Below are 6,000 nucleotides of genomic sequence, written 5' to 3'. Positions count from 1 at the left end.
CTTTAATGGAACAAGTCCTTCATGTTTCCCTGGCGCAGCTCTGCTCCTGACCCTGTGCTTCACGTTCCTGTTTTTGGATCTTGTCTTGTTTGCAGTTCAGGTCATGGAGTGTTCTTTGTGTGAAGCCGAAAACAATTTTCCAGTTTGTGGACCAATGAATTTTGTTCCATTGCTCTATTACGCTAGTGCGAACATACGGGTGTGTTGTTCTCCCACTTGACAGCGGCAGATCCCTAATGGTCTAGTGGCTAGGATTCAGCGCTTTCACCGCTGCGGCCCGGGTTCGATTCCCGGTTAGGGAATGGCTATTTGATGCAGCGAGGTCCCTGTGAGGTCCCTAATGTAAATCCCCGGCCGCAGTCTTGTACATATATTCAGCTCCCAATTCGCAGGTGAGCCCCTGGACGCAGAGCTAGGTGACGTCTTGTGTACTTATCTTGAAGGTGAAAAGGCATGTCAGAATGGGCAGTGTGAGGCCCGAGTGCAGCTGGATTGGCCTACAGTTTGATCCAGTAAAGCTGAGGAAGTAGCCTTGGCTGGTCCAAACACATTCAGTTGCAAACGACTTGTGCCAAATTTCCAACCAGTCTGAAATGACTTTAGCATCATTGCTGGGACAATAACTCCCAAATTTGCCCTTTGTGTGGTTCCCATTGACAGGAAAAGCGGGTTCAGCTTTGAGTCGCTCCAAATCCCTTCCAACGGCTCCCTGATGGTCTAGTGGCTAGGATTCGGCGCTCTCACCGCCGCGGCCCGGGTTCGATTCCCGGTCAGGGAATGTGCTTTTCATATGATGACGTGCTTGAGAGCGGCCCGCTTGAAAAAGACTCACATATGTTGCCCTGAAAAAAGTAACATACTTTCCAATAGGAATCTATGTGAAGCTCAAGTTTTCTTGGACTCGCTCAGAATTTCAACCTCGTTGGCTTCTGCTGAAACGGCAAGGCAATGTGCGGGCAATTTACTTGGAACGCCGCAAAAAGGCACATTGCATGGCAACTCTTGCAGAGTCACCCCCTGCCTCGATTGACTTTAATGGAACAAGTCCTTCATGTTTCCCTGGCGCAGCTCTGCTCCTGACCCTGTGCTTCACGTTCCTGTTTTTGGATCTTGTCTTGTTTGCAGTTCAGGTCATGGAGTGTTCTTTGTGTGAAGCCGAAAACAATTTTCCAGTTTGTGGACCAATGAATTTTGTTCCATTGCTCTATTACGCTAGTGCGAACATACGGGTGTGTTGTTCTCCCACTTGACAGCGGCAGATCCCTAATGGTCTAGTGGCTAGGATTCAGCGCTTTCACCGCTGCGGCCCGGGTTCGATTCCCGGTTAGGGAATGGCTATTTGATGCAGCGAGGTCCCTGTGAGGTCCCTAATGTAAATCCCCGGCCGCAGTCTTGTACATATATTCAGCTCCCAATTCGCAGGTGAGCCCCTGGACGCAGAGCTAGGTGACGTCTTGTGTACTTATCTTGAAGGTGAAAAGGCATGTCAGAATGGGCAGTGTGAGGCCCGAGTGCAGCTGGATTGGCCTACAGTTTGATCCAGTAAAGCTGAGGAAGTAGCCTTGGCTGGTCCAAACACATTCAGTTGCAAACGACTTGTGCCAAATTTCCAACCAGTCTGAAATGACTTTAGCATCATTGCTGGGACAATAACTCCCAAATTTGCCCTTTGTGTGGTTCCCATTGACAGGAAAAGCGGGTTCAGCTTTGAGTCGCTCCAAATCCCTTCCAACGGCTCCCTGATGGTCTAGTGGCTAGGATTCGGCGCTCTCACCGCCGCGGCCCGGGTTCGATTCCCGGTCAGGGAATGTGCTTTTCATATGATGACGTGCTTGAGAGCGGCCCGCTTGAAAAAGACTCACATATGTTGCCCTGAAAAAAGTAACATACTTTCCAATAGGAATCTATGTGAAGCTCAAGTTTTCTTGGACTCGCTCAGAATTTCAACCTCGTTGGCTTCTGCTGAAACGGCAAGGCAATGTGCGGGCAATTTACTTGGAACGCCGCAAAAAGGCACATTGCATGGCAACTCTTGCAGAGTCACCCCCTGCCTCGATTGACTTTAATGGAACAAGTCCTTCATGTTTCCCTGGCGCAGCTCTGCTCCTGACCCTGTGCTTCACGTTCCTGTTTTTGGATCTTGTCTTGTTTGCAGTTCAGGTCATGGAGTGTTCTTTGTGTGAAGCCGAAAACAATTTTCCAGTTTGTGGACCAATGAATTTTGTTCCATTGCTCTATTACGCTAGTGCGAACATACGGGTGTGTTGTTCTCCCACCTGACAGCGGCAGATCCCTAATGGTCTAGTGGCTAGGATTCAGCGCTTTCACCGCTGCGGCCCGGGTTCGATTCCCGGTTAGGGAATGGCTATTTGATGCAGCGAGGTCCCTGTGAGGTCCCTAATGTAAATCCCCGGCCGCAGTCTTGTACATATATTCAGCTCCCAATTCGCAGGTGAGCCCCTGGACGCAGAGCTAGGTGACGTCTTGTGTACTTATCTTGAAGGTGAAAAGGCATGTCAGAATGGGCAGTGTGAGGCCCGAGTGCAGCTGGATTGGCCTACAGTTTGATCCAGTAAAGCTGAGGAAGTAGCCTTGGCTGGTCCAAACACATTCAGTTGCAAACGACTTGTGCCAAATTTCCAACCAGTCTGAAATGACTTTAGCATCATTGCTGGGACAATAACTCCCAAATTTGCCCTTTGTGTGGTTCCCATTGACAGGAAAAGCGGGTTCAGCTTTGAGTCGCTCCAAATCCCTTCCAACGGCTCCCTGATGGTCTAGTGGCTAGGATTCGGCGCTCTCACCGCCGCGGCCCGGGTTCGATTCCCGGTCAGGGAATGTGCTTTTCATATGATGACGTGCTTGAGAGCGGCCCGCTTGAAAAAGACTCACATATGTTGCCCTGAAAAAAGTAACATACTTTCCAATAGGAATCTATGTGAAGCTCAAGTTTTCTTGGACTCGCTCAGAATTTCAACCTCGTTGGCTTCTGCTGAAACGGCAAGGCAATGTGCGGGCAATTTACTTGGAACGCCGCAAAAAGGCACATTGCATGGCAACTCTTGCAGAGTCACCCCCTGCCTCGATTGACTTTAATGGAACAAGTCCTTCATGTTTCCCTGGCGCAGCTCTGCTCCTGACCCTGTGCTTCACGTTCCTGTTTTTGGATCTTGTCTTGTTTGCAGTTCAGGTCATGGAGTGTTCTTTGTGTGAAGCGGAAAACAATTTTCCAGTTTGTGGACCAATGAATTTTGTTCCATTGCTCTATTACGCTAGTGCGAACATACGGGTGTGTTGTTCTCCCACTTGACAGCGGCAGATCCCTAATGGTCTAGTGGCTAGGATTCAGCGCTTTCACCGCTGCGGCCCGGGTTCGATTCCCGGTTAGGGAATGGCTATTTGATGCAGCGAGGTCCCTGTGAGGTCCCTAATGTAAATCCCCGGCCGCAGTCTTGTACATATATTCAGCTCCCAATTCGCAGGTGAGCCCCTGGACGCAGAGCTAGGTGACGTCTTGTGTACTTATCTTGAAGGTGAAAAGGCATGTCAGAATGGGCAGTGTGAGGCCCGAGTGCAGCTGGATTGGCCTACAGTTTGATCCAGTAAAGCTGAGGAAGTAGCCTTGGCTGGTCCAAACACATTCAGTTGCAAACGACTTGTGCCAAATTTCCAACCAGTCTGAAATGACTTTAGCATCATTGCTGGGACAATAACTCCCAAATTTGCCCTTTGTGTGGTTCCCATTGACAGGAAAAGCGGGTTCAGCTTTGAGTCGCTCCAAATCCCTTCCAACGGCTCCCTGATGGTCTAGTGGCTAGGATTCGGCGCTCTCACCGCCGCGGCCCGGGTTCGATTCCCGGTCAGGGAATGTGCTTTTCATATGATGACGTGCTTGAGAGCGGCCCGCTTGAAAAAGACTCACATATGTTGCCCTGAAAAAAGTAACATACTTTCCAATAGGAATCTATGTGAAGCTCAAGTTTTCTTGGACTCGCTCAGAATTTCAACCTCGTTGGCTTCTGCTGAAACGGCAAGGCAATGTGCGGGCAATTTACTTGGAACGCCGCAAAAAGGCACATTGCATGGCAACTCTTGCAGAGTCACCCCCTGCCTCGATTGACTTTAATGGAACAAGTCCTTCATGTTTCCCTGGCGCAGCTCTGCTCCTGACCCTGTGCTTCACGTTCCTGTTTTTGGATCTTGTCTTGTTTGCAGTTCAGGTCATGGAGTGTTCTTTGTGTGAAGCCGAAAACAATTTTCCAGTTTGTGGACCAATGAATTTTGTTCCATTGCTCTATTACGCTAGTGCGAACATACGGGTGTGTTGTTCTCCCACTTGACAGCGGCAGATCCCTAATGGTCTAGTGGCTAGGATTCAGCGCTTTCACCGCTGCGGCCCGGGTTCGATTCCCGGTTAGGGAATGGCTATTTGATGCAGCGAGGTCCCTGTGAGGTCCCTAATGTAAATCCCCGGCCGCAGTCTTGTACATATATTCAGCTCCCAATTCGCAGGTGAGCCCCTGGACGCAGAGCTAGGTGACGTCTTGTGTACTTATCTTGAAGGTGAAAAGGCATGTCAGAATGGGCAGTGTGAGGCCCGAGTGCAGCTGGATTGGCCTACAGTTTGATCCAGTAAAGCTGAGGAAGTAGCCTTGGCTGGTCCAAACACATTCAGTTGCAAACGACTTGTGCCAAATTTCCAACCAGTCTGAAATGACTTTAGCATCATTGCTGGGACAATAACTCCCAAATTTGCCCTTTGTGTGGTTCCCATTGACAGGAAAAGCGGGTTCAGCTTTGAGTCGCTCCAAATCCCTTCCAACGGCTCCCTGATGGTCTAGTGGCTAGGATTCGGCGCTCTCACCGCCGCGGCCCGGGTTCGATTCCCGGTCAGGGAATGTGCTTTTCATATGATGACGTGCTTGAGAGCGGCCCGCTTGAAAAAGACTCACATATGTTGCCCTGAAAAAAGTAACATACTTTCCAATAGGAATCTATGTGAAGCTCAAGTTTTCTTGGACTCGCTCAGAATTTCAACCTCGTTGGCTTCTGCTGAAACGGCAAGGCAATGTGCGGGCAATTTACTTGGAACGCCGCAAAAAGGCACATTGCATGGCAACTCTTGCAGAGTCACCCCCTGCCTCGATTGACTTTAATGGAACAAGTCCTTCATGTTTCCCTGGCGCAGCTCTGCTCCTGACCCTGTGCTTCACGTTCCTGTTTTTGGATCTTGTCTTGTTTGCAGTTCAGGTCATGGAGTGTTCTTTGTGTGAAGCCGAAAACAATTTTCCAGTTTGTGGACCAATGAATTTTGTTCCATTGCTCTATTACGCTAGTGCGAACATACGGGTGTGTTGTTCTCCCACTTGACAGCGGCAGATCCCTAATGGTCTAGTGGCTAGGATTCAGCGCTTTCACCGCTGCGGCCCGGGTTCGATTCCCGGTTAGGGAATGGCTATTTGATGCAGCGAGGTCCCTGTGAGGTCCCTAATGTAAATCCCCGGCCGCAGTCTTGTACATATATTCAGCTCCCAATTCGCAGGTGAGCCCCTGGACGCAGAGCTAGGTGACGTCTTGTGTACTTATCTTGAAGGTGAAAAGGCATGTCAGAATGGGCAGTGTGAGGCCCGAGTGCAGCTGGATTGGCCTACAGTTTGATCCAGTAAAGCTGAGGAAGTAGCCTTGGCTGGTCCAAACACATTCAGTTGCAAACGACTTGTGCCAAATTTCCAACCAGTCTGAAATGACTTTAGCATCATTGCTGGGACAATAACTCCCAAATTTGCCCTTTGTGTGGTTCCCATTGACAGGAAAAGCGGGTTCAGCTTTGAGTCGCTCCAAATCCCTTCCAACGGCTCCCTGATGGTCTAGTGGCTAGGATTCGGCGCTCTCACCGCCGCGGCCCGGGTTCGATTCCCGGTCAGGGAATGTGCTTTTCATATGATGACGTGCTTGAGAGCGGCCCGCTTGAAAAAGACTCACATATGTTGCCCTGAAAAA

At 49.9% G+C, this 6,000-nt stretch overlaps 12 non-coding genes across 12 annotated transcripts; all 12 read left to right on the top strand.

The window, feature by feature from the left end:
• Window positions 1–230: 230 nt before the first annotated feature.
• trnae-uuc lies at window positions 231–302 on the top strand. The gene has a single exon. It is a non-coding gene; the product is annotated as a tRNA-Glu (tRNA).
• A 404-nt stretch (window positions 303–706) lies between these two features.
• Window positions 707–778, top strand: trnae-cuc. The gene has a single exon. It is a non-coding gene; the product is annotated as a tRNA-Glu (tRNA).
• A 482-nt stretch (window positions 779–1,260) lies between these two features.
• On the top strand, window positions 1,261–1,332 carry trnae-uuc. The gene has a single exon. It is a non-coding gene; the product is annotated as a tRNA-Glu (tRNA).
• A 404-nt stretch (window positions 1,333–1,736) lies between these two features.
• trnae-cuc lies at window positions 1,737–1,808 on the top strand. The gene has a single exon. It is a non-coding gene; the product is annotated as a tRNA-Glu (tRNA).
• Window positions 1,809–2,290: 482 nt separating this feature from the next.
• trnae-uuc lies at window positions 2,291–2,362 on the top strand. The gene has a single exon. It is a non-coding gene; the product is annotated as a tRNA-Glu (tRNA).
• A 404-nt stretch (window positions 2,363–2,766) lies between these two features.
• Window positions 2,767–2,838, top strand: trnae-cuc. The gene has a single exon. It is a non-coding gene; the product is annotated as a tRNA-Glu (tRNA).
• A 482-nt stretch (window positions 2,839–3,320) lies between these two features.
• trnae-uuc lies at window positions 3,321–3,392 on the top strand. Its single transcript has one exon. It is a non-coding gene; the product is annotated as a tRNA-Glu (tRNA).
• A 404-nt stretch (window positions 3,393–3,796) lies between these two features.
• trnae-cuc lies at window positions 3,797–3,868 on the top strand. Its single transcript has one exon. It is a non-coding gene; the product is annotated as a tRNA-Glu (tRNA).
• Window positions 3,869–4,350: 482 nt separating this feature from the next.
• On the top strand, window positions 4,351–4,422 carry trnae-uuc. Its single transcript has one exon. It is a non-coding gene; the product is annotated as a tRNA-Glu (tRNA).
• Window positions 4,423–4,826: 404 nt separating this feature from the next.
• trnae-cuc lies at window positions 4,827–4,898 on the top strand. The gene has a single exon. It is a non-coding gene; the product is annotated as a tRNA-Glu (tRNA).
• Window positions 4,899–5,380: 482 nt separating this feature from the next.
• trnae-uuc lies at window positions 5,381–5,452 on the top strand. The gene has a single exon. It is a non-coding gene; the product is annotated as a tRNA-Glu (tRNA).
• Window positions 5,453–5,856: 404 nt separating this feature from the next.
• Window positions 5,857–5,928, top strand: trnae-cuc. The gene has a single exon. It is a non-coding gene; the product is annotated as a tRNA-Glu (tRNA).
• Window positions 5,929–6,000: the final 72 nt, after the last annotated feature.

This window comes from Notolabrus celidotus, chromosome 2 (assembly GCF_009762535.1).
Source record: "Notolabrus celidotus isolate fNotCel1 chromosome 2, fNotCel1.pri, whole genome shotgun sequence".
Lineage (NCBI taxonomy): Eukaryota > Metazoa > Chordata > Actinopteri > Labriformes > Labridae > Notolabrus > Notolabrus celidotus.
The sequence above is the reverse complement of the archived record's forward strand: the minus strand, read 5'-3'. Positions and strand labels throughout refer to the sequence as shown.